Raw genomic sequence first — 17,893 nt, 5'->3', positions numbered from 1 at the left:
TTTGTGAAGAACAAGGATGACTCGTTACGGCTTTGTGCAGACTATCGTGAGCTCAACAGAGTCATCATCAGGAACTAATACCCACTTCCCTATATTGATGATCTATTCGACTAGTTCACTACCAAAAAAAGGGGCAAAGGCTACGAATAAAATCCGTAGCCATAGACCTATGGCTACGGACTTAAATCGTAGCTAGTCCGTAACACGACCATCGTCGTAGGTGCCATAACAATAGGTCCGGAACCTATTGCTACGGATTTAATCTGTAGCTATAGGTTAAATAGCTACAGATATAATCCGTAGCAATTATATCTGTAGCAAAAACTTCAAACAGCTACGGATATTATTTGTAGCTGAAAGTCCGTAGCAATAGGCCAAAATTGAAAAGGCTACACCTGTCTGATTAGTGGCTATGGATTTAATCCGTAGCTATAGATTAAATAGCTACAGATATAATCCGTAACAATTATATCTGTAGTAAAAACTTCAAACAGCTACGGATCTTATTTGTAGCTGAAGGTCCGTAGCAATATGCCAAAATTGAAAAGGCTACACCTGTCTGATTAGTGGCTACGGTCAATATCCGTAGCTATTTTGTACATTGAAAAATTAAATCATTTGTTCATTCAATTACTACCTGTACAATCATTCATTCATTCAATTACAATCCTTCATTCAATCAATTACATCATTCATTCATTCAATTACAATCCTTCATTCAATCAATTACAATTACAATCCTTCATTCAATCAATTACAATTACAATCAATTACAGTTACAATTACAATAATGCTGAAAATACAAATCTTTGGCTTCATTAGAGAAATGTGCTCGACTTCACCCTGAAATTTCAACAGCTACTAAAATTACATCATCCTACAAACAGTCATGTCATTCATAAATTAGAATGCCCATTGGGGAAAAGAAAGACAGTGAAAGAAGTGCATCACGTATAACCACTTTTTTCTTCTTAATGAATTAAAAAAAAAAAAACTCAAAGAGGAATGAAATTGACACAAAAGAAATGATCTCACCATATGATTATAAGTTTTGGTTTAGGTTTAGGTTATAGGTTTAGGTTAAGGTTAGGCTATATGTTATAATTAAGTTTAGGTTACAGGTTAAGATTTAGGTTATGGGTTTTGGTTTAGGTTTAGGTTTAGGTTAAGGTTTAGGTTTAGGTTATAGGTTTAGGTTATAGGTTATAGCTTTTGGAAACTTGATTATAGGTTAAGGTTTAGGTTTAGGAAATCGGGTTTGGGTTCGGGATCGGGTTTAGGTTTAGGTTTAGGTTAAGTAGTTGAGATTAGGATTAGGTGTAGGTTTGGGTTTAAGGATTTGAGAATACATTTAGGTTTTAAGTTTAGGTTTAAGTTAAAGGTTTAGGGAAAGGTTATAAGTTTAGGTTAGGTTTAGGTTTAGGTTATAGGTTATAGCTTTAAGGAATTGAGAATGGGTTATGGTTTAGGTTTAGGAAATCGGGTTCAGGTTCGGGATTGGGTTTAAGTTTGGGTTTTCAAGTTTAGGTTTAGGTTTAGGTTAGGGAGTTGAGATTAAGATTAAGTGTAGGTTTAGGTTTAGGGAATTGAGTTTAGGTTATAGGTTTAGGGAGAGGTTAGGTTTAGGTTATAGGTTTTGGGATTTGGGAATAGTTTTAGGTTATATGCATAGGTTTAGGTTATGTTATAGGTTAAGGTTTAGGGATTTGAGTTTAGGTTATAGGATTAGGTTACGGTTTAGGTTTAGGTAATAGGTTTTGGGATTTGAGAATGGGTTCGGGTTTAGGTTATAGGTTTTGGTTTTGGTTTAGGCTATAGGTTTTGGTTTAGGTTATAGGTTTTTGGATTTGAGAATGGGTTCGAGTTTAGGTTATAGGTTTTGGTTTTGGTTTAGGTTATAGGTTTTGATTTAGGTTATAGGTTATAGGTTTATGTTAAGGTTTAGGTTTAGGTTAAAGGTTTTGGAATTTGAGACTGAGTTCAAGTTTAGGTTATAGGTTTTGGTTTTGGTTTAGGTTATAGGTTTTGGTTTAGGTTATAGGTTTAGGTTTAGGTTATAGGTTTTGGGATTTGAGAATGGGTTCGGGCTTAGGTTATAGGTTTTGGTTTTGATTTAGGTTATAGGTTTTGGTTTAGGTTATAGGTTATAAGTTTAGGTTAAGGTTTAGGTTTAGGTTATAGGTTTTGGGATTTGAGAATGGGTTTGGGTTTAAGTTATAGGTTTTGGTTTTGGTTTTGGTTTTGGTTATAGGTTTTGGGATTTGAGAATGGGTTCGGGTTTAGGTTATAAGTTTTGGTTTTGGTTTAGGTTTATGTTATAGGTTTTTGGATTTGAGAATGAGTTATGGTTTAGGTTTAGGAAATTAGGTTCAGGTTCGGGATTGGGTTTAAGTTTGGGTTTTCAAGTTTAGGTTTAGGTTTAGGTTAGGGAGTTGAGATTAGGATTAGGTGTAGGTTTAGCTTTAGGGAATTGAGTTTAGGTTATAGGTTTAGGGAAAGGTTAGGTTTAGGTTATAGGTTTTGGGATTTGGGAATAGTTTTAGGTTATAAGTATAGGTTTAGGTTAGGTTATAGGTTAAGGTTTAGGGATTTGAGTTTACGCTATAGGTTTAGGTTTAGGTCTAGGTTTAGATTTAGGGAATTGAGTTTAGGTTATAGGTTTAGGGAAAGGTTAGGTTTAGGTTATAGGTTTTGGGATTTGGGAATAGTTTTAGGTTATAAGTATAGGTTTAGGTTAGGTTATAAGTTAAGGTTTAGGGATTTGAGTTTAGGTTATAGGATTAGGTTTAGGTTTAGGTTTAGGGATTTGGGTTTAGGTTATAGGTTTAGGTTTAGGTTTAGGTTTGGGTTTTGGGATTTGAGAATGGGTTCGGGTTTAGGTTATAGGTTTTGGTTTCGGTTTAGGTTATAGGTTTTGGGATTTGATAATGGGTTCGGGTTTAGGTTATAGGTTATAGGTTATAGGTTTTGGTTTTGGTTTAGGTTATATGTTTTGATTTAGGTTTTAGGTTAATGGTTTAGGTTAAGGTTTAGGTTGAGGTTATAGGTTTTTTGGATTTGAGAATGGGTTCGGGTTTAGGATATAGGTTTTGGTTTTGGTTTAGGTTATAGGTTTTGGTTTAGGTTATAGGTTTTAGGTTTAGGTTATAGGTTATAGGATTTGAGAATGTGTTCGGGTTTAGGATATAGGTTTTGGTTTTATTTTTGATTATATGTTTTGATTTAGGTTATAGGTTATAGGTTTAGGTTTTAGGTTTTGGTTTTGGTTTTGATTTAGGTTATAGGTTATAGGTTTAGGTTAAGGTTTAGGGAAAGGTAATAGGTTTTGATTTAGGTTATAGGTTATAGGTTTAGGTTTTAGGTTTAGGTTTAGGTTTTGATTTATGTTATAGGTTATAGGTTTAGGTTTAGGTTATAGGTTTTGGGATTTGAGAATGGGTTCGGGTTTAGGTTATAGGTTTTGGTTATAGGTTATAGGTTTAGGTGAAGGTTTAGGTTTAGGTTATAGGTTTTGGGATTTGAGAATGGGTTCGGGTTTAGGTTATAGGTTTTGTGATTTGAGAATGGGTTCGGGTTTAAGTTATAAGTTTTGGTTTTGGTTTAGGTTTAGGTTATAGGTTTTTGGATTTGAGAATGGATTATGGTTTAGGTTTAGAAAATCAGGTTCAGGTTCGGGATTGGGTTTAAGTTTGAGTTTTCAAGTTTATGTTTAGGTTTAGGTTAGGGAGTTGAGAATAGGATTAGGTGTAGGTTTAGCTTTAGGGAATTGAGTTTAGCTTATGGGTTTAGAGAAAGCTTAGGCTTAGGTTATAGGTTTTGGGATTTGGGAATAGTTTTAGGTTATAAGTATAGGTTTAGGTTAGGTTATAGGTTAAGGTTTAGGGATTTGAGTTTAGGCTATAGGTTTAGGTTTAGGTCTAGGTTTATGTTTAGGGAATTGAATTTAGGTTATAGGTTTAGGGAAAGGTTAGGTTTAGTTTATACGTTTTGGGATTTGGGAATAGTTTTAGGTTATAAGTATAGGTTTAGGTTAGGTTATAGGTTAAGGTTTAGGGATTTGAGTTTAGGTTATAGGATTAGGTTACGGTTTAGATTTAGGTTATAGGTTTTGGGATTTGAGAATGGGTTCGGGTTTAGGTTATAGGTTTTGGTTTTGGTTTAGGTTATAGGTTTTGGTTTAGGTTATAGGTTTAGGTTATAGGTTTTTGGATTTGAGAATGGGTTCAGGTTTAGGTTATAGGTTTTGGTTTTGGTTTAGGTTATAGGTTTTGGGATTTGATAATGGGTTCGGGTTTAGGTTATAGGTTTTGGTTTTGGTTTAGGTTATAGGTTTTTATTTAGGTTATAGGTTAACGGTTTAGGTTAAGGTTTAGGTTTAGGTTATAGGTTTTCGGATTTGAGAATGGGTTCGGGTTTAGGTTATATGTTTTGGTTTTAGTTTAGGTTTAGGTTTAGGTTATAGGTTTTTGGATTTGAGAATGGGTTATGGTTTAGGTTTAGGAAATTGGGTTCAGGTTCAGGATTGGGTTTAAGTTTGGGTTTTCAAGTTTAGGTTTAGGTTTAGGTTAGGAAGTTGAGATTAGGATTAGGTGTAGGTCTAGGTTTAGGGAATTGAGTTTAGGTTATAGGTTTAGGGAAAGGTTAGGTTTAGGTTATAGGTTTTGGGCTTTGGTTTAGGTTATAGGTTTTGGTTTAGGTTATAGGTTTAGGTTATAGGTTTTTGGATTTGAGAATGGGTTCGGGTTTAGGTTATAGGTTTTGGTTTAGGTTATAGGTTTTGTGATTTGAGAATGGGTTCGGGTTTAGGTTATAAGTTTTCGTTTTGGTTTAGGGTTAGGTTATAGGTTTTTGGATTTGAGTATGGGTTATGGTTTAGGCTTAGAAAATTGGGTTCAGGTTCGGGATTGGGTTTAGGTTTGGGTTTTCAAGTTTAGGTTTAGGTTTAGGTTAGGGAGTTAAGATTAGAATTAGGTATAGGTTTAGGTTTAGGGAATTGAGTTTAGGTTATAGGTTTAGGGAAAAGTTAGGTTTAGGTTATAGGTTTTGGGATTTGAGAATAGTTTCAGGTTATAAGTATAGGTTTAGGTTAGGTTACAAGTTAAGGTTTAGGGATTTGAGTTTAAGTTATAGGATTAGGTTTAGGTTTATGTTTAGGGATTTGAGTTTAGGTTATAGGTTTAGGTTTAGGTTTTAGGTTTAGGTTTGGGTTTTGAGATTTGAGAATAGGTTCGGGTTTAGGTTATAGGTTTTGGTTTTGGTTTAGGTTATAAGTTTTGGGATTTGATAATGGGTTCGGGTTTAGGTTATAGGTTTTAGTTTTGGTTTAGGTTATAGGTTTTGATTTAGGTTATAGGTTAACGGTTTAGGTTAAGGTTTAGGTTTAGGTTCAAGGTTTTTGGATTTGAGAATGGGTTAGGGTTTAGGTTATAAGTTTTGGTTTTAGTTTAAGTTTAGGTTTAGGTTATAGGTTTTTGGATTTGAGAATGGGTTATGGTTTAGGTTTAGAAAATCGGGTTCAGGTTCGAGATTGGGTTTAAGTTTGGGTTTTCAAGTTTAGGTTTAGGTTTAGGTTAGGGAGTTGAGATTAGGACTAGGTGTAGGTCTAGGTTTAGGGAATTGAGTTTAGGTTATAGGTTTAGGGAAAGGTTAGGTTTAGGTTATAGGTTTTGGGCTTTGGTTTAGGTTATAGGTTTTAGTTTAGGTTATAGGTTTAGGTTATAGGTTTTTGGATTTGAGAATGGGTTCGGGTTTAGGTTATAGGTTTTGGTTTAGGTTATAGGTTTTGTGATTTGAGAATGGGTTCGGGTTTAGGTTATAAGTTTTCGTTTTGGTTTAGGTTTAGGTTTAAGTTATAGGTTTTTGGATTTGAGTATGGGTTATGGTTTGGGTTTAGGAAATTGGGTTCAGGTTTGGGATTGGGTTTTCAAGTTTATGTTTAGGTTTAGGTTAGGGAGTTAAGATTATGATTAGGTGTAGGTTTAGGTTTAGGGAATTGAGTTTAGGTTATAGGTTTAGGGAAATGTTAGGTTTAGGTTATAGGTTTTGGGAATTGAGAATAGTTTTAGGTTATAAGTATAGGTTTAGGTTAGGTTACAGGTTAAGGTTTAGGGATTTGAGTTTAGGTTATAGGATTAGGTTTAAGTTTATGTTTAGGGATTTGAGTTTAGGTTATAGGTTTAGGTTTAGGTTTTAGGTTTAGGTTTGGGTTTTGAGATTTGAGAATGGGTTCGGGTTTAGGTTATAGGTTTTGGTTTTGGTTTAGGTTATAGGTTATAGGTTTTGGGATTTGATAATGGGTTCGGATTTAGGTTATAGGTTTTGGTTTTGGTTTAGGTTATAGGTTTTGATTTAGGTTATAGGTTAACGGTTTAGGTTAAGGTTTAGGTTTAGGTTATAGGTTTTTGGATTTGAGAATGGGTTCGGGTTTAGGTTATAAGTTTTGGTTTTGGTTTTGGTTTAGGTTTAGGTTATAGGTTTTTGGATTTGAGAATGGGTTATGGTTTAGGTTTAGGAAATCGGGTTTAGGTTCGGGATTGGGTTTAAGTTTGGGTTTTCAAGTTTAGGTTTAGGTTTAGGTTAGGGAGTTGAGATTAGGATTAGGTGTAGGTTTAGGTTTAGGGAATTGAGTTTAGGTTATAGGTTTAGGGAAAGGTTATGTTTAGGTTATAGGTTTTGGGATTTGGAAATAGTTTTAGGTTATAAGTATAGGTTTAGGTTAAGTTATAGGTTAAGGTTTAGGGATTTGAGTTTAGGCTATAGGTTTAGGTTTAGGTCTAGGTTTAGATTTAGGGAATTGAGTTTAGGTTATAGGTTTAGGGAAAGGTTAGGTTTATGTTATAGGTTTTGGGATTTGGGAATAGTTTTAGGTTATAAGTATAGGTTTAGGTTAGGTTACAGGTTAAGGTTTAGGGATTTGAGTTTAGGTTATAGGATTAGGTTACGGTTTAGGTTTAGGTTATAGGTTTTAGGATTTGAGAATGGGTTCAGGTTTAGGTTTTAGGTTTTGGTTTTGGTTTAGATTTAGGTTTAGGGATTTGAGTTTAGGTCATAGGTTTAGGTTTAGGTTTTAGGTTTAGGTTTAGGTTTAGCTTTGGGTTTTGAGATTTGAGAACGGGTTCGGGTTTAGGTTATAGGTTTTTGGTTTTGGTTTAGGTTATAGGTTTTGGGATTTTATAATGGGTTCGGGTTTAGGTTATAGGTTTTGGTTTAGGTTAACGGTTTAGGTTAAGGTTTAGGTTTAGGTTATAAGTTTTAGGTTTAGGTTATAGGTTAGAGGATTTGAGAATGTGTTCGGGTTTAGAATTTAGGATATAGGTTTTGGTTTAGGTTAAGGGTATGGTCCCTATAAATACAGATATAAACACGGCCATCCAGCACAAATGGCTAGGCCCTTCCAATGCTGTCCATAAAAAATGGGCAGCTTCATCATGGTCATAACAGCAGTTACCTCCTTCCAGGGACCCCTCCTCATCCGTATAGCTCTGACGCACATCCGGGGCTGTTTCATTAATTTCGAACGAATACATAAACACGGCCTGTCGAAATGGCAGGCCCCTCTAATGCTGTCCATAGGAAATGGACAGCTTCATCATGGTCATAACAGCGGTTCCCACATTCCAGGGACCCCCGCTCATCTGGATAGCTCCGACGCACATCCGCGTCTGCTCCATTAATTTTGAGCAAATTTAATGGAGTAAATACCTAACCACTTGGCCCCAAATACTTTATAAAAGAAAATTTCCCCTGTTTTCTCAAATTTTCCATTTCGATCTTTTTTTGGCCCAAATCCATATCAATGCATGAGAATCATGCATAAACATGGATTTTAAGCAAAATACATGAGAGAAATTACAACATAGATATAATGCACATGATATCACATAATGTATTATTTGATGAACTACACATGTGCATTCTTGACAAGAGACGTACCAGATGCTTGAATCTGAAATATGCAGCTCCAACCCTCCCACATGCAACATCCACCTAAAAGAATGCGCATAACCGTCATGCTTGAGTAATCAATAGCACCCTGCCAAATTAAATGCTTCTTGGAAGTTGAAGTTATTAGAGATCCATATACTTTAAAGGTATTAATAGATAACACCAAATCTGGCCACTGTTGACATTTTTAGAAGAATTATAAGAAGGGAATTGCACCTTCATAAACTTGAGGCCATCAGCTGTGGAACAATAGCTTTAACTTTAAGAAAATCATAGTCCATAGCTAGTTATTTAGACTCAATTTAGAACTTGAGCAAGTATCAACTAGACATGGCTCTAACTTCAAGAAAATCATAGTCCATATCTAATAGGGAATTTAAAGATTGATAGAAAAGAAATAAACAGTTGCACTGTTATGATTGCAGAACTCATCAAAAATACATTAATTTTCGGAAGTAAAGCTATAGGCATTAGGGCATTTGGAAATGCCACCAAAGTTACCTTAGAAGCAAATCTGTTAATACCATGCCTAGCGAAACTATATGTACTCCAACCTTATATCGCTTGCACTCCTTCAAATGCTTAGAGTTGCCTTAGACAACACTTGGTCGAACCACGACTACAAATTCAAAGAATATAAAGAACAAATTAAATATATAGATCGGAATAAAGAAAAAGGATACTTACCCAAGCCTAACCTCAAAGAATGCATCAATCTTTCTAATTGCATTACCCAAGCCACCCTGAAGGTTTTGAAGAACCTCACCCAAATGGGCCAAGAAAACTTCCAATCCACCCTGATGGCTTACAAATTTCATGTTTCAAAGACAGAGAATGTAATCATGCAAACCTTAGTTACATGAAAATCCAAATGTAAATTCACTCATTGTCACCATCATCATAATCATCATAGCCTTTTGGTCCCATATGTCTAATATTGGATCCCCAGTCGATTACAATTAGAGGTAAATGAAGGCACAACATACATAAAAGCTGAAAAGCTGGTGGGAAGTGAATGGTTACCAAAAATACACCACCTGTAAACGGGCTATTTGTTGGTCCCATAATTGTTGCTTGCTAGTGGAACATGTCACCAGCAACAGGACCTATAATCATATAAAATATCTAATTCAAAAAAGCTGAAAACCAACCATAAAAGACCATAGAGCTAAATAGGAAGACAAGCCCAACCATAAATTAGAAACAACTGGAAAATGAAGTGTGGAAGTAATTTCTAGCAGTCTGCCAGTCTATTCAACTAGAAAGAGAAGACAGAAACAACTAGTGCTTGAGAATTAGAGCAGCTAATTCTCAGATTAAAACATGTCTGCTAGTCTATTCAACTAGAAAGAGAAGACAAATCGGAATAGAACTAGGTAGGCCTTGTCTGAGAAACCATTCAGGTGTTGACCTGAACTGTAACGCCCTGAAATTCGGGGGTCGAGCATAACTCAGCTCCCGAGTTCCAAAACATCACTTATGCAATATATTTAATGATGGATGTATGTTGTCTGTATTAGTGCATAAAACATGGAATAGATTAAGCCAAATAGCAAATATAATTCAGGGATAAGTGAAGAAAGCAAGTGGTAGACTTAAAGAAATACATGTGAGTACATGTGCGAATCCCTGAAGTACATATACATACCAGGTCGTATTTCAAGTGTTACTATCAAAATTACAAGTATCAAATTACATCATTTAATTCCTAAAAGAAATCCCAGCATCCCGCGCATTAGAACGAGGCTCACTAGAACTCGTCTGAAAACTGTATAAAAGAGAAAGCAGCCTCATCATCCTCGATCTCCCGCTCTGCTTCAGAGGTCTCATCAACATCTGTAGCTAAGACAGAGTTTGGTAGGTGTTTAACACCGCCCCAGAACGTGGGAGTGAGTGATCAACTCAGTGGAACAATAAAGCACAGGTTAACATGTTATCAGTTCAATCAAGTAGTAATGATAAAGCAGAACAATTAAACATGTCCTAAGTACTCTTGTTAATGCAAGGATGCATAAAAAATGATGCGTGCCCTCACGCGTATACCCTCGACGTCTTCATCTTACGTTACGCATGACATCGCCTTAAAGTGCGCCACATATACAAAGCACATGCAAATGCGGTGCATGAACATGATTACCAAGTTGTTATTAGTCATTTTCATACAACAGGATTGGGAAGCTAAGATACCTTCCTTATATCACCATCCAAACAGTGATCCATTCTAGGGTCGTCAGTCCTATGATCTCATACCATTATATGGTTTTAGGTCGTTGTAAAGGGCTCGTCACCAATCAATGCACGCCCATCATACCTTCGTTACTACACTAAGGCTCGTCACCTCAATGCGGTATCCAGGCATGCTCGAGGTCACTACAAAGGGCTCGTCACCAATCAATGTAGGCCGACAGCACGAATATAGTGTCCCATACCACCATAATCGGCTCACGAGTTTAGTTGCTCACTGGTCACTACGGGGAGGCTCGTCGCCCCAGCGTAGGCCGACAACTCGACCATGGTGTCCCATACCACCATGTCCGACTCATGAGTCTTAGCGGATTAAGGTACCGTGGTTAATAGGATTTCATTGGTAAGTTGGGTACCCTAGATTCAAACAGTAGCGTCCATACATGGTAAACATACATCGGACAATCGGGTTACTTGACAAACTCGACTAGCATGAGCGCACGTTGGCTTGAACGACATAGAGTGCGCAAACACTCCACGTGGCCAAACCACTGCCGACAACTCTAATACGACTCGGGTTCGTCTAATCACGTCCTTCGTGGCGAAAGCAATCTCAGTCACGAACTTAAGGTCGATTACCGATTTTCTGGACTAATGCATAGTCCCACATACATTCCACTATAACAGATATTGATATCAGCAATTTAGAATAGTAATGGAACAACAACTCAAATTATGTAGTACGTAAGCATTTAAAGAATATCAACTTAACATGAATGTAAGCACAAGTAATGCTTGAACTTAATCAACAAGGAATGTAACTTGCATGAAGGAAATCATACACACTAGTGGGAGAGTTGAGAATCGCTTCTCAATGCCCATACTAGGTTGATATATCACACTTTCGATCATTCAGACATTTCTACAAACACTTAGAATACATAATACACCATACATGACGTATGTTGAAATACACACATTTGGACAATTCCTTTTACCAAGGAGTTGTCGCACATACAGTTAGCATACGCATACGACAAATAATCATGGCAATCACAACTTCATATTTTGTACGCATACGGTACTTTATACATACACATGGAATACGCAAATCTCAATGTAACATATGCATATCAGGAACGTAACATAAACACAACATTTGGCATGTGAAATCTCATCCATAGCAAGAATAAACCATTCACCAGCATTGAAAGCCTTGAAAACCATAACCTATACGATTAAATCCGCACCTTAATCCAGAAAAGAACACCGAACTGATTTCAGGCGTTATGTCTTCGTCAACGGCGACAAGATAACCTAAAGCAAGAACAGAAATGAGCTACAACACACAAAGACTATTCTAAGCTCTAACACAGATTAGGGTTAGGTTAACTTACCTAAAGAAGAACTCAGAATCGCCGGAATAACGATTCAAAAGTGAAGGTTTAAGGATGAAGAAGAACAGGAAAGAATCTAAGATGATTCACCAACTTCTCTCTCACTTTCTCTCTCTTTTCCTTTCTCTTTCTTAGCTAGGGTTAGGAAATTCGTATGGAAAAGAGAGCTAGGGTTTTAAGGTCTATAAATAGGCCTAATATTGATGAAAATAACCCCAAGGCCAAGGTATACTTAGGGTATAACCAAAACCGGCCACTCACGATCCAACGAAGCACTTCCGGTGGGCCTATTACCATGAAAGGTCGGACTTAAGCTCACTGACCATGGATCTATGTCAAGCTGAGTTTTTATACCGACCGGATCTTCAGATCAGCCGTGGCGGACCACACTCAATTCAACGGTCACCGAATCTCGATCAGATCCACAAGCACAAGGACATGCCTGAGCCACCTTCCCTGATCAGAGGGTGAAATTGGGTCAGAATCCAACGGTCAGACTGCTTAAAATCATCGCGCAAGCGACACGACTCAGATTTCATAAAATCTTAATTAAGTTTCCAACCGTTCTCACACTCTTCACTCCGAACTCAAACAAATCGACCCAGAACATCACATGGACTTGATTTTCGAGGTGATGGTCAAGCCCAACATGATGACCGCAATAGCCTAAGATCATCGCTATCGGACTTTCGACGCGCTGTCTAGGTCCGATCCAAAACTTCCAAAAAATCCCAAGAGCAACTAGCTTTAGCGATGAATCCCAAATTTCAGAGTAACATAGCGTTAACTAATCTAAAAGTTTTGAGTCATGCAGATACAATTTAAAGTGATTGATGCAAATTTCACAAGCAATCGAGTATAGTGCTAATTACCCCAAAAAGCTATTAAGGAAAGATTAGCACAAAATTTTCAGGGTCATTACATGAACCCAAGCCCAACAAAAAAATAAAAATAAAATGAATCCACAAGTCTGATCCATGGTGAGCCACCTACTCATCAATTAGACCATGGTGCGCAAAACTACCTCCCCTGATTAAATTGACAGTTGTTCATCAGGTTAGGAGAGAATAATATTTTTCAAATTAACCGTTCATTGGATGTCTACTGATCAGTAAGAAGGACATTGGCTCAGCATAATCTTTATTCATGACCCATCTAAAGTGGATCCCATGATTTTGACATTCCAGCTTAAGCTAAATATATTTTGTGTACAATTTCTGGCACAATCACTTTTTCCCATAGGGTCATCCTTTTTTTTTAAAGGATAACAGTTTCATTAAGTAGAAGAAAGAAACAAAGCAATTGAAGGCATCAAGTGACCCCCTCATCACTGATGCAGAGGCCAAGTGAACAGGCACAAAAAAAAGGAACAAAATCAAGAGAACAGGAACTACAAATGTCTATTTTGAAATCACACCAAAGTCAATAACATTGCTTTTTTACAGCATAAACAAAAAAAATATTATACATATGAAGCATGCGGTTTCTAAAACAAAATCAGTGTCAATAAAACATGCTATATCAGTGGTAGGGAAGGCCTGGAAGTGATATACAACCAAAATAACTAAAGAATTCTACCCACCATATATAACAAAGAGAATGCATCCAATGCTAACATCTAAGTTAATTATCAAGCACTCAATCTCAGCAAACATGGCACGTATGCATGTGATCCAGAACATTCATCTATGGTGTGCTACCATGTATTGACCATATGCCAAAAATTCCACCAATCAGATCCCAGTGATTGATTAGAACATTTTTATCCATTTGGGGGTTACAGGTCAGGCTCAGAAAAGGAACACCACAATAGTTCTCACTTTTTGTATATGCCATGTCCTTGGACACTTGTTGAGAATCTTGACAGGGCATTCAAAAATATCACCCGGTCAGCTCAATTCGCCCAAAAAATCTCGATTGAGGACTCAATCAGGTTTTGAGTTGACTGGACTTGTCAAGTCACGAATCAGGTTTCAAGTTTTCAAACCTTGTTATTTAAATAGAGAGGTCTAAGTTAAAATCGGCCATTTGTAGGAAGAATGGTAATTACATGAGCCTAAGTATAGATAATTAGGGGATACGAGGCAAGATTAAAAGAAGATAGAAGAAAATGTCAGATAAAGAAACATACCTCTTCATCAGACATATCAGGTTTGCCCTCCACCCTCCTAGCAACCTCGGCCTGCAATGTCATACAGACGACAAAGTTTTAAAAAAATGCAGCCATGAGAATGATGATTGTCTTGATGCAAGATGGAAAAATAGAGGAATTTAGATTTAATTTTTCCCTTGTCAGAACTTCCATTTATGAAAATGTTACAAACCTGCAACCACCACCGAAAGACGTAGCTTGGGTCCTTGATCTTGATAATTATCCACGACTGTATGAACTTATCCCATGCATCATAATAAGCTTCAAGTTTTTTGTTTATGATCTCCAACTGGAATATGAAGTATGATATGAGTAAAAACCAAACTGATTAATTAACAATAAACATGCATAAAAGCCAAATTGATTAACTAACAATAAACATGCATTTTGCAAAAATACACTAACCAAGTACATGCAATATAAAATAGATGTGAGTGCTGGATCCCTTTTTCAATGGCTAACCTGTGGGTTAACTGCTTTGAGGACTTCGTTTGGTAGAGGTTTGAAACCAAGCATCCAACCTTCGAACAATACAACCTAAAAAACCACAACACAATCAAAATACTGAACATTGATCATAGTATATACCATACACAGAATCAAAAGGTTATTTTGGGTGTGCTTGAGTGCACTGCCAAATTCACGGTTGGCAGGGCTTCTATGGCAGATGTGTAAGTGTTGGGTGGGGCGGTAGAGAAAACAGAACAACATTATGAGGGACTGTCTGCTCTTTCCATTCAAGGCCGCGAATGAGATAGAACATGTTAGGGTAAATGAAAACCCACGCCTTATTCCCCTGCATAGACAAAAAGAAACAAGGTTCAAAAACTGAATCTCCAAACAAACCAATGAAAAGGTGGGAAATCAAATTAAATATGCAGGTAGAAATTACACAGGTACCATTGATTTGGGTGGCAAGTTCGACTTGAATTTTGCCCTGACAATTCCCCTATTTCCATTGATTTCGACTTACAAATTCTACCTATAGCTTCAACTGATTGTAATAGAATGCGTAGTGCCCCATTTGCAGTCTGGTAAGGAACTGGTTGAATCACACTCAAAGGTTCATCCTGGACGTATATCGACCCATACTTCTTCCATGAATGTCCAGAATCAGCTGAAACTTGTACCATGCAAGTCAAAAGACATGGAAACATCGAATATCAGCTACAATGTGACTCACATTTATTATTTTCTTCTTCTTCTTCTTTTCTTTTTACAATCAACAAAATGCTTGTAATGAGAACCAAAAACTAATCTTTAAGAAGCAATATGAGAAAGAAAAGAGAGAGAGAGAGAGAGAGAGAGAGAGAGAGAGGAAGAAGAAGAAGAAGAAGAAGAAGAAGAAGAAAATGGAGAAAGCACAAATTCAAGCCACAAATATGGTGTACAAATATCTGATGAAGAAAACTAGAACTACAAGTGACTGCAATTCAAATTAGGCATATTGAGCATCATAGTTGTAGTAGCATCAGCCCAAGAATAGTCTAAGACAAATTCTCCATATAAGTGACTGCTATGATTTCTTTATAAAGTTTAGATAATCTTCTAGCAACTAGAAGCTAAGGTTATAAATTTGGATGCCTTGTCATCTAATCCTTGGAATATAATAATTGGACAAGAAAATTAATGTTTTCCCTATCCATTTCCAGGTCTCTTAACCTAACCTAAACTTCCTGCATTCAGGTTGGTTTTTTTACTTGCTTTTCTATTATGTAATTACCATTCAGATTCATGAATGTGTAAAATGTAACATTTGACTTGGGATACATGTAGAGAAAATAGCACAGATGTTGGATAACAATAGCATAAATAAAGTGATAAAACAAGAACAGCAAACCTTAGGTTGGGAAATTGTGGGCCCACCTTACTACGTTCATGGCCAATCAGTCTGACAGTCCAATAGATACCAGAGGGCTATGATTGTAACTCCCTCCAAAATTGACTTACATCTGAAAAGTAATAAAGGAATGAGAGTAAAAACTTCCAAATGATGCGTTGAACAGCTAATGTCATACATATCATATTCATATATTAACTATGAGGGAAGGCTCAACGCCTATTGATTGATTGTCACAAAAGACCTTAAACTTTTCACAACAAGCCAGACCAAATTACAAAGCTCTGTACCTTAAGCTTGATGAACCTCCAAGGAAAAAATCCAATCCCCTCAAGAAACAACTTCTGTGCATGGAGTCTTTGACCAGATTTTCATTTTTTTTACCATTGACTAGTCACCACAAAGATGAGAAAAAGGCATCTATAGCTTAAAAGAAAAAAACCAAGATGAAAAAATTGCAGGAATTTTTTAAAAAGAGAAAAAAAAGGCAAAGACTAGTTCTGAGTAAAAGAGAATCACAGAAGTTGAATTGATGAAGACCACCTGTTCTTTTGATGTGGCCATTGTCTTTAGAGGAAGGACCTTCTGGCTGCACTTCATTCTTATCCATCTGTTCTCATTGGTTTTTGATGCAGGAGTTTCTAGATTTCATGTATCAAGGCCATCAATAACAAATCATTAAGTGCATCAAAGAATAAACTAAATTAGAAATAAACATAGAAACAATAGATTTTATTCTTTCATCCAATATAACCTGCTCCAATCACTCCAACTGTCTGCCCCTTGAGTAAATTACCAGCAAACCTATTGAAAACAAGAACCCAATTAATGAATTTATGTTGGCTACGTTTGGACTGCATTTAGATGCACTAATTAATTGAATTGCAAAAATCCATTAGACATAGTGAAAATGACAAAATTGCAAATAACTTCCTTGGTTCTACAATGAAGGCAACACCAAAATCCAATTATGTTAGTTTTCAAGTTGAACTTGTAATACAAAGATGTTAGTTTCCAATTAACTTGAGATCACCTAATAGTTCCCAAGTACGAAAATGAGAACTTTAAGGGCATGGAACTTGCCTTTGCAATATACCAGTTATCTTTCGGTACAAACACAAAAGCCTGCCATGAATTGTCTTCCTGTTGCCCAGGTGAATTTACCCAATTCTCCGTGTATATCTGCATTCAACAAATTGCGTAATTAGCTATTGCATGAGAAATACATTTCTGGCTCTCTTTTGGTCATTGATTTCTTTTATGAGTGGAGAAATACTTTTCTAGGCCTTTTGGCTAAGATCAAGTATAGCATCTGTTCTTATCAGTTGCATGGGTAGTGGAAGGAGAAACTTACAGTAGATATATAACATCTCCCATCTCCTTTGACCTTCAAGAGAAAATGATTAAGGTGCACAGAAACTGCACCAACATAAGGAGATATTGTGGCTTTTGGATGCAAGACATGGATTCCATGATATTTTTATTGTGAAAATAATTTCTTGTGATGTTTGGGATCCAGTAAGTTTTGTTATGGTAATATAAACATAAGAAGAAATTCAACCCCCCGGTGTAAAAGGTGTAAGTATGGTGAAACACATGTATGTATATAGAGTGGGGACCTACCACTGATTTGTGTCGAGGTCCACCCAAGTTTTAGATTGGCATGATTATTTATTTTTATTTTTATTTGTTTGTGTGTGTGCCATCATTTGGGGCAGGTGTTTTATATCAATAGATGGGATGGCATACACAACATGGTGGGCCCTCTATTAAAATCAAGGGTGGGAATCCCCTCTTAACTGTTCCTACTTGTGTGGCCTGCCCGAGTTATGGATACGCCCATGTTTTTTTGGCCCATGGCTAAATGGCATGCAAGATGGTTCGAGTGGTTCAGTCCTTAACTTTCTCTGCTCAGCATCCACGGAGTAAAAGGAATGCATAAAAAAAGCTTCTGTTGCCTTTGTTTTTTTAGTAGTTATGCTTGCACTTCGAGAACCGAATCTGTCATTTGTTAGGGAGGACCAATATCCAAAAACTTCATCTCAACCAAAGCTACTAATGAAAACAGGGTCAAGAAAAATGCATACTAAATCAATGGATCATGCATGACAGATATGAAACATCAAATATACCATCATCAACATTGTAGTAACAAATGAGCTCAGAGAAAATTTAGGACTGATCTGATTTCAAATGCATCTGATGTTGAGTAACTAAAGAGATGAGAAAGAAAAGAATCTTGAAGAAATCATGGCCAGAAATGAGAATGTATGTATCACGCATGAAAGATACAAAACATCAAATATACAATCATCAGCATTGTAGTATGACTGATCTGATTTCAAATGGCACTGATGTTGAGTAACTAAAGAGATG

The 17,893-nt window shown here is 36.5% G+C and overlaps 2 long non-coding RNA genes and 1 pseudogene across 5 annotated transcripts; 1 reads left to right on the top strand and 2 right to left on the bottom strand.

Annotated features, from left to right (window-relative positions):
- Nucleotides 1–13,821: 13,821 nt before the first annotated feature.
- Nucleotides 13,822–16,321, bottom strand: LOC131253110 (uncharacterized). 4 transcript variants are annotated; one of them, XR_009174921.1, is made up of 5 exons: nucleotides 16,061–16,321; nucleotides 15,518–15,943; nucleotides 14,570–14,800; nucleotides 14,140–14,464; nucleotides 13,822–13,966 (listed from the first exon to the last, which is right to left on the bottom strand). It is a non-coding gene; the product is annotated as an uncharacterized LOC131253110 (long non-coding RNA). The 4 variants fall into 4 exon arrangements; XR_009174922.1 differs by having other exon boundaries at nucleotides 14,140–14,473; nucleotides 14,578–14,800; XR_009174923.1 differs by having other exon boundaries at nucleotides 15,544–15,943.
- Nucleotides 16,322–16,428: 107 nt separating this feature from the next.
- On the bottom strand, nucleotides 16,429–17,200 carry LOC131253111 (uncharacterized). Its single transcript, XR_009174925.1, has 2 exons — nucleotides 16,872–17,200; nucleotides 16,429–16,699 (listed from the first exon to the last, which is right to left on the bottom strand). It is a non-coding gene; the product is annotated as an uncharacterized LOC131253111 (long non-coding RNA).
- On the top strand, nucleotides 16,790–16,909 carry LOC131254420 (U2 spliceosomal RNA; annotated as a pseudogene).
- Nucleotides 17,201–17,893: the final 693 nt, after the last annotated feature.

Source organism: Magnolia sinica, chromosome 8 (genome assembly GCF_029962835.1).
Source record: "Magnolia sinica isolate HGM2019 chromosome 8, MsV1, whole genome shotgun sequence".
In the NCBI taxonomy this organism is placed as follows: domain Eukaryota; kingdom Viridiplantae; phylum Streptophyta; class Magnoliopsida; order Magnoliales; family Magnoliaceae; genus Magnolia; species Magnolia sinica.
The sequence above is the reverse complement of the archived record's forward strand: the minus strand, read 5'-3'. Positions and strand labels throughout refer to the sequence as shown.